This window comes from Chelonoidis abingdonii, chromosome 1 (assembly GCF_003597395.2).
Source record: "Chelonoidis abingdonii isolate Lonesome George chromosome 1, CheloAbing_2.0, whole genome shotgun sequence".
NCBI classification, from domain to species: Eukaryota; Metazoa; Chordata; order Testudines; family Testudinidae; genus Chelonoidis; species Chelonoidis abingdonii.
In genome coordinates, this window is record NC_133769.1 from 149901616 (window position 1) to 149911208 (window position 9593).

Below are 9593 nucleotides of genomic sequence, written 5' to 3' on the forward strand. Positions count from 1 at the left end.
CAGCGCTGTGTATCCTGGAGATTTTTTTTCAAAACGCTTGGCATTTTGTGTTCTGTAACGGAGCTCTGATACGACAGATTTGTCTGCGCCATAACAGCGATCAGATCTAGTATCTCCCGTACAGTCATGCTGGAGCTCTTTTGGATTTGAGACTGCATCGCCACCCGTGCTGATCAGAGCTCCACGCTGGGCAAACAGGAATGGTTAATCAAAAGTTCGCGGGGCTTTTCCTGTTTACCCTGCCGCTGCATCCCCGAGTTCAGATTGCTGTCCGAGGGTCAGTGGTGACTGTGGGATATCGCCCGGAGGCCAATAACATGATTTCTTGTCACACTAACGGTAATCCGATATGTTATATCGAATTTTAGCGCTACTCCTCTCGTCGGGGAGGAGTAAGAAATCGATTTAAAGAGCCCTTTATAATCGATAAAGAGGTTGTGTGTGGTGGTACAGGCGTTAAAATCGATTTAAATGCTCTTTAAAACGATTTAACCGCGTAAGTGTAGACCAGGCCTGACTTAACCAGGAAGCTTCAATGTCTAAAAATCAGGAAGAGTCCTACAAAGAGAAAAATAGGTTATACAAGGTGAAAATAACAAATACAAAGTACGTAGGACAAAACTAGAAAGGCCAAGGTAAACAAATGAGATCAACTAGCTAGAGGCATAAAGGAACAAGAAAACATTCTACATAACATTAGAGCAAGAGGAAACCAGGACAGGATAGGCCATTATTCATGGGGGGGAGGGGAACAATACAAGAAACATTGGAATGGCAGAGGTGCCTAATGAACTTCTTTGTTTTGGTTTTCACCAAAGAAAGTTCGGGTGGTGATTGGAACATTAATTAGTGAATGCCAACAAAAGAGTAGGATCCAGAGAGGCTAAATAGGGAAAGACAAGTTAAAAATTACTTAGACAAGTTAGATGTCTTCAAAGTCATCAGGGGCCTCTGATGAAATGCATCCTGGATACTCAAGGGAGCTTGACTGAGGAAGATATCTGAGCCATTAGCAATTATTGTTAACTAAAGTCATGAGACAGGAGAGATTCAGAAGACTGGAAGAGAAATATAGAGCCAAATCTACAAAAAGGGAAGTAAGGACAACCTGATCACAGACACAATCAGCTTACTTCTATACCTGGAAGATATGGAGCAAAATTAAGGAAATCAACTTGCAAACATCTAGAAAGATAATAAGGTGATAATAAACAGTCTGAGAGGATTGTCAGACGAAATTCATGTCAAACCAACTGATTAGCTTTCTTTAGACAGGGTACAAGTCTTGGGTGGATGAGGAGCAGTAGATGTGGTATATTCTTGACTTTAGTAAGTTTTGATTACTCTTGATAGACTTTTCATAAACAAACTACGAAATGAACTAGATGGAGCTAATATAAGTGGTGGCAAACTGTTGGAAAACCATTCCCAGGAGTAGTTATCAATTGTTACAAGTCATGTGAAGGGCATATGAGTGGGGTCCCAAGGGTCATCGTTTGGGTCTGGTTCTGGTTCTATCTTTCTTTGATATATGATAAAGGCTAGACGATACATTATAATGTTTGCATATGATAAGCTGGGAGGGTTTGCAGTGCTTGGAGAGTATGATAAAATTTTCAAAATGAAATGGACAACTGAGAAAATGGTCTGAAGTAAATAGGATTGAAGTTCAGTAGGACGGTGCAAGACTCCACTTAACCCAGGAAGGTTGGGGCGAGTGAGGGAAGTAAGGGTGAAGTTGTTGCGGGGCACCCCCCGGTGGAATGACTGAAATGGAGCAGCTGTTGCCTCTGATACACTGGTCCTCTAAATACCCTTGTCCCTTTATTCTAGGCAGGACTGACTCTATTTTTTAGAAAACATAAGGTATGGGATTGACTCAGTCCCTAAGTGAGTCAATCCCAATTTGCTTCTTGGCGTTCTGTTTGCCCCGGCAGATTCAGCCAGGGGCACTCATGATGCAGCTGGGACAGATACAGAGGGGGAGCAGATACCGTCATTCTCATCGCCAGTTTTCTCGGCAGTAGACGTCGGGACAGAACGACCGGTAACATCTCGCTATTCATTGCAAAAGCAAGTGATGCTGCTGTGTTTGTTAGCGCTTGGAGTTGCCTCTCTGTCCACGGCATCCAGTAACATACTGTGCCCGGAAAAAAAAAAGTCTGAACGGGTCCAAGGTTGCCGTGCCGTATGGGTCTGCCAGGGCATCAGGGAAAACCGCGCGGAGAAAGGGATTGTGCCACCGCTGATTGTTTTCCCAGAGGATAACGATGGATCTCGACTGACATCTATCCGACCACCCCGACAATATGATTCTAGCGCATCGTCTCGCCTGACTGCGGGTGGGACTTGCTCGTAGTTTGGGATAGTCTACGAAGAGCTACCAAACATGCAACCTTGCTTCAGAAATCGACGTTAGCCTCGGACCATGGACGCACAACGCCGAATTACTGTGCCTAGTGTGGCCGCATGAAATCGAATTTATAATATCAGTTTTATAAAACCGATTTTAGCTAATTCGATATTATCCCGTAGTGTAGACGTGGCCTCAGAACAGTCTCTTGCCATACTTATGATCTTTCTTATGCAGTGGGATAGTTTGCTTTTGTGCCCTTAATAATGTTGCTTCGAAAACCTGACAATTGTCTTCAGTTGTTTTTCCCCTTAGACTTGCTTCCCTTGGGATCTCACCTACCAACTCCCTGAGATTTCTAAAGTCAACCTTCTTGAAATCCATTGTCTTTATTTTGCTGTTCTCCCTCCTACCATTCCCTAGAATCATGAACTCCACCATTTCACAATCACTTTCACCCAAGCTGCCTTCCACTTTCAAATTCTCAACCAGTTCCTCCCTATTTGTTAAAATCAAATCTAGAATAGCCTCTCCCCTAGTAGCTTTTTCCACCTTCTGAAAATAAAAAAAAAAATTGTCTCCAATATATTCCAAGAACTTGTTGGATAATCTGTGCCTTGCTGTGTTATTTTCCCAACAGATGTCTGGGTAGTTGAAGTCCCCCATCAGCATCAGGTCATGTGCTTTGGATAATTTTGTTAGTTGTTTAAAAAAAGCCTCATCCACCTCTTCTTCCTGTTTAGGTGGCCTGTAGTAGACCTCTACCATGACACTACCCTCATTTTTTACCCTTTTTATCCTTACCTAGAGACTATGAACATGTCTGTCTCCTATTTCCATCTTAACCTCAGTCCACGTGTGTACATTTTTAATATATAAGGCAACACCTCCTTCCTTTTTTCCCTTCCTGCCCTTCTTGAGCAAGCTGTACCCCTCTATACCAATATTCCAGTCATGCATATTATCCCACCAAGTCTCGTGATGCCAGCTATGTCACAGTGGTGTTTATTTACTGTTATTTCCAGTTTTGTCTTGTGTCTCCTTTATCCCTGCTATAACAGCCCATGACTCCCCCAAATTCCAACCCTTCTCCCAGGTCTCCATGTTGTTGACTTACCTTTGGGCTTTGGTCACCTGCCCCCTTCAAACCTAGTTTAAAACCTCCTCACTAGGTTGGCCAGTCTGTATCCAAATATGCTCTTCCCCTTCCTTGATAGGTGGACCCTATCTCTGCTTAGCAGTCCTTCTTCCTGGAACAGCATCCCATGGATAAGGAAGCTGAAGCCCTCCTGGCAATTCCATCCTCGCAGCCAGGCATTCACCTCCAGAATGCATCTGTCTCTGCCTGGGATCATACTCTTGACTGGAAGGATCGAAGAGAATACAACCTGTGCTCCCAACTCCTTCAATCTTACTCCCAAAGTCCTGTAGTCACTTCTGATCTGCTGAGGATCAGACCTTGCAGAATCATTAGTGCTCATATGGATGAGTAGCATAGGGTAGTAGTCAGAGGGCCAGATGATCCTCGACAATCCCTCTGTAACGTCTCAGATATGGGCCCCTAGCAGGCAGCATACTTCCTGGAATACCATGTCAGGGCAACAAATGGGTGCCTCTGTCCCCCTCAGAAGAGATTCACCAGTCACCACTATCCTACGTATCCTCCTAGGAGTGGTAGCTGTGATCCTCCCAGCCTTGGGGGTACAGGGCTTCTTCTCCTCCAACTTTGGGAGTGATTCCCCATCGCTCATTGCCAGGGCGGTATAATGGTTTTCCATCATGCATCTAAGCATGCAGATAGCACTGACATTGGCGCTAGATAGAAAGCAACAATTATTGGGACCATTGATCCTCCTTATTCAGGGCATAAACTATTACATGAATAAATGCCCTTTCCTCCCCCTGCCCAACACACATCCAGACTCCATGTATTGTATTATGAACAGGCTCATTATGGGGGACTTTAAACCTTCATTTTGCATTGACAACCTTGTGTTCACCTGCACTGCTGGGATTTAATTAACCCCACAGTGCCTACGGTGCTTTGGATTCCCATGAATGGAGAAAAAGAAAGGGCCTAGATTACCAGGACTACCTTCTATTAACGTTCTAGGCTACGGCCACTGGAGGGCGATGTAGCACCAACAAAACAAAGCAGTAACAGAGTAAACCAAGAGGTTGGACCTAAATACAGGAGGGCCTAACACACTGCCAGTGACTGGGTGTGGAGGAGAATGGCTGGATGAAGGAGAGATAGGGAGATTCACAGAGCATGGTTTCTTTTTCTGACTGGAGAGTTTGCAAGTTTGGAGATGCAGATATAATGAAAAGCTCCTAAAACTAGTTCATGATAATCAATGGATGGAATCACAGTGCAGATATTCCCCTGCTGTGTGTATAAATAGTAGGGGAAAGGTCACTGACTGCACTTGGAGACAGACACACTCCTTGCACAAAGTATATGTCGCAGGAATTTCATTCTCACACAAACAAGCACATAAGCCTTGACTCCTACGGTCACCCTGGAATTGGTTTATCAATGGCTAAATAATGAATGTCACAACAGCAGCACAGACATCATGGCAACTGTGATCTACTGTGGTCTTTGCTGTGCCAAAGGGTGTGGCTATTTAGTCAGTGTGATCATTTCTCTGTATTATTCCCTATGTACAGGCAAAGAGTAAGATTGCGGAAGAGTACAGGCCTGAAACAGGAATGAAGAAACAGGCAGCACTAGTGCAGGCTACATCTATGCTTGACACATCCACCCACCATCTCCTCATTAATGTATGTCACTCAAGAGGGTGGAGTCAGAGCTTATTCAAAAAGCTCTTTTTAGTGGTTGATCTTTCTGCTCAGATGATCATTGAGGGTGTTGTGAAGTCATCCCTGTAGTCATGTGACATAGGCCTATTGACTTGCAGATGATCTGTGTCTCAGCTGTGAATCAAGATCACTTGCTCCCAGGCAGGGAGGAATGTGCGCAGGCCCCTCTGGTTCAGCTGTTGTGTCTGTGGGTGTCGGAGCCTGGAGCCAAACCACAAACAGATCTCTTCTGTTGTCTCCAGGTGTAGGAGAAGAACCAGTCCTACAGAGCAAAGCTGTATAAAGGGCAGTGCTGGGGGAACATCCCTGCTAGTGAGGCAGAGATGGGTATGCAAATGGTCTGGTATCTGTTCATCTGTTTCATGGCAGCAAGTAAGTCTTTGGCTGAAAGGTGAATCCCCATCCCTGTGTTTGCAGGACACGGTTCTGAACATTTACCTCTGTGACATTTCTTTTGTCACCATCTCACATGTTTTGTCTCTTTCCCTCACAGGATGCTCAGGTGCTCAGATCAACCAAACCCCGAGTCTGGTCCTGGAAAAGGGACACCAAGCCCACCTCATATGTAAACAAACCTATGGGCATAACAACATGTTCTGGTACCGGCAGGACCCAGGACAGGGTTTGCAGCTGCTCTTCCTCTTTGTTAATGGAGAACAAATAGACAAAGGCAATGTCACTGATCGATTCCAAGCTAAAAGTCCGCAGACTGAGCTCCTTCACTTGGACATCTCACCCATGGAGCCAGAGGACTCGGCTGTGTATTTCTGTGCCAGCAGCCTAGACACAGTGCTTCAGAGTCACCTCCTTCCCCAGCAAAAACCTCCTCCCCTTGTTACTGCAACTCTCTTCCCAGAGAGGGGCTTCCCCCTGCATCTCTACCCACAGCCAGTGCAGTAATAGGGAGGAGAGGAAGAGGAAGTCACAATCTATGTCAATACTATATGGGTACCTACAGGAATGAGGAGGGGATTAAGGCCCAATCCTCTGGGTAAGAGGAAATGGGATAGGACAGCTCCCTTGGGAGATCCATGCAGGACACACAGGCTCAGCACTATTATAATCTGCCACTGTGTCCTGGCCCTGTGTCCAAAGATACATTTGCACCCCAAATCCTTAACTAACCAGTGATGTGCAGCATCTGGGAGCAGAACCCACACTCTCCGACTCGAAAAGAGCAGGCCTCAGCCTGCCAAGTGAGCAGAGTTGAACCACTTGCTCTTTCCTCAGTGGGAACTGATACAAACAGAAAGTTTGGCATATCCCATCCAGTAGAGGCATCAGCACATACATGGGGCATGTGATCCTGTACACAGTCCTTAGTACCGTAGAAGCCAGTCTCATAGCAGAGCAGTAATGGGAGCAGAAAAACAGCTGCATGGTTTTTGCTCAGGAGTCCTCTGCCCTTGGATTTTCCATCAGTGGTGAGTGCACACGAACATTTTTCTCTGTGCGGAGTAACACAATTCCGTCTCCTTTGTTCTCTCCATGTTTGTCAGCACCCTTCCGTCCTTGTCTGTTCTCATGTTCCCCCACCACCACCTTGAGAGCTCTCACCTACTTTCCATGCCACCCCTTCCAAATGAAAAACTAAAACTGTATCTTAGTTCCTTAGTTTGTAAACTAAGAGTTGTAACTAACAATTTGCTTGTCAAATATTTAGATTGAAAGCTCACTGGGGCAGGTGCTGTGTTGGTCTTATTTGTCTGTAAAGTGCATAGCACATTTTTGGACCCAATGGCTAAGGCTATGTCTACATTGCACTTTCGTCAGTAAAACTTTTGTCACTCAGGGGTGGACAGCTCTTTCTTGCCGACAAAAGAGCGGCAACACTGCGTACCTTACAGCGGCACAGCTGTAGCACACAGCTGTGCTGCTGTAAGGTGCGCAGTGTAGACATAGCCTTAGATTGTGTGTTTGAGTTTCTTTGTGTCCACCATGAGACATGTTAAAGAGGATTGGTTTTCAAAGGTAAGATACTTAAGACTTCTTAAAAATCAGACCCCTTTACACTGTTTTAAGTTAGATATACATGTGAGGGTGCCCCCCATAAGGCTTTATAGAATATGCTTATGAATGTATGTGTGACATAACTAGAATATGTTTTAGGCTACATATGCCATGTAACATATCTGTGTAAAGGTTAAGATATACTGAGTGCATCATCCTATCTGTATGCATGTGTCCTTTTTGTATTTGAAGTTATGAATATTGGCTGCGTACTGGCTTGATTTTAACTAGCCTAGTAGAGCATTTGGTCAGCTTCTTGAGATAAATGCAAATTAAGTGCCCAATCAAAAAACAATTAAGCCAACAATGAACTTTAAGATGTCAGTCCACATCTGAGCTTTCCCAGGAGTGTGGCTTGGCTGGTAAAACTGAGTCATGCATGGACATGTGGCTTGCCCATGTGACTCCAAAACTCCATCTTGGAACTGGACTTTGCATAGGAGAGAGGAGGGGGTCTTCATCCACAAGAGAAAATCTATTTAAGCCTGTGGGAGACCCCTCCATTTTGATCTTCAGCTGGCTAAAGAGAGAGCCTCTCCACCATCAAGGATACCTGAAAGAGACTGGAACAAAGGACAGTAACAACAGGGGGTGTGAGTGATTGTTGGATCCAGACTAGCAGGAGACTAGTCTGTAAAAGGAAGCTTACTGGAACTGGTGAGATTGTATTTGTATTCAGTTTCTTAGACATAAACTTGCGTGTTTTATTTTATTTTGCTTGGTAATTCACTTTGTTCTGTCTGTTACTACTTGGAACCATTTAAATCCTACTTTCTGTGTTTCATAAAATCACTTTTTACTTATTAATTAACTCAGAGTATGTGTTAATACCTGGGGGAGGGGGGCAAACAACTGTGCATATTTCTCTATCAGTGTTATAAAAGGCGAACAATTTATAAGTTTACCCTGTATAAGCTTTATACAGGGTAAAACGGATTTAGGGTTTAGACCCCATTGGGAGTTGGGCATCTGAGAGTTAAAGACAGGAACACTTCTGTAAGCTGCTTTCAGGTTAAGTCTGCATCTTTGGGGGGCGTGGTTCAGACTCTGGGTCTGTGTTGCAGCAGACTGGCGTGTCTGGCTCAGCAAGACAAGGTGCTGGAGTCCAATGCTGGCAGGGAAATCAGGGGCAGAAGTAGTCTTAGCACATCCGTTGGCAGTTCCCAAGGGGGTTTCTGTGATCCAACCCGTCACAATATGTTAGATATATCCAGGGTATTTTGGAAAATCTGTATGTTAGTTTATAAAAATAATCAACTTCAAGCAGTAGGTAGGTGATTAGCTACATTATGGGGTACTTGGGACAGAGGAAAGATGCATTGTTAGCATTTTGTCCTTTCAGAAGATACATTAACCCAAACTCCCCTTCAGTGGCTCTGATGGGCTATCTGGACAGATGTTAAAATTCCCCAGATATTTTCTTAAGGAGATGGGGGATAATCCCAGTCCTTCGGGCTGTATCTACACTACAGAGCTTATGCTGGCCTAGCTATGTAGGTATAGCTATACTGACAGAATCCCCTAATGTAACAGCAGGAGCTTTTCTGCCAGTGTAGGAACGCCCCCTCCCTGAATGGAATTAACTATGCTGACAAAAGCGCGCTTCTGTCTGCATAGCTGCATCTCACTGTGGTTTAGCCATCATAGCTATGTCACAGGAGGCTGGTTTTTCACATCCCTGACTGGCATAGCTATGTCAGTATAAGAATTAAGAGTAGACTGAGCCTCCTTAAAATAGGTTATAAGCCTGAGGTTGCTGTGAGCTGACGCTCAGCAAAATGGCCTCTGCAGTGTCTACACAGTGTCTATACTAGAACATGCATTGAGCTGATTCCACAATTAGCTCATCTAAATAATGGTTTCCATATCACAGCTGGGAATCGAGATTGCCCCTCAAGAGGGCCCAGCAGGATAAGCCTGAACCTCCTCAGAAGTCTCCTTTGGGTCTACTTGTGCAGGAGTCAATGGTGGTGACAATGACAAAAGGTACCGGCTATGGATGCTGATGGCAAAGCCATATAAAATTCAGTGCTGGGGAACACCTCTAAAGATGGAAATGCAGATAGTCTGGTGCATGGCCTTTTGTCTCTTAGGAGCAAGTAAGTTTTTGGCTAAGTCATGAAATCCTTGTCCTGGAGTTTGCAGGGTGCAGCTGTGGAGATTTCCCCAGGAGCCACTGGTTTCCCTGTGTCTCTCTCATGTGTTTTGTCTCCTTCTTACAGGCATTGCAGAGGTCCGCTTCAATCAAACACTGAGTCTGGTACTGGAGAGAGGAAAAATAGCGGAGCTACAATGTGAACAAAATACTAATTATGATTACATGTACCGGTATCAGCAGCTTCAGGGCAAAGGATTGCACCTGATCTATTACTCCTATGATCCAGCTAAAGTCGAGCCAGGGAAT

The 9593-nt window shown here is 44.7% G+C and overlaps 1 long non-coding RNA gene across 1 annotated transcript; it reads left to right on the top strand.

Moving 5' to 3' along the window:
* Nucleotides 1-5236: 5236 nt before the first annotated feature.
* On the top strand, nt 5237-5830 carry LOC142047568 (uncharacterized). Its single transcript, XR_012656873.1, has 2 exons — nt 5237-5551; nt 5673-5830. It is a non-coding gene; the product is annotated as an uncharacterized LOC142047568 (long non-coding RNA).
* The last annotated feature ends 3763 nt before the right edge of the window (nt 5831-9593 follow it).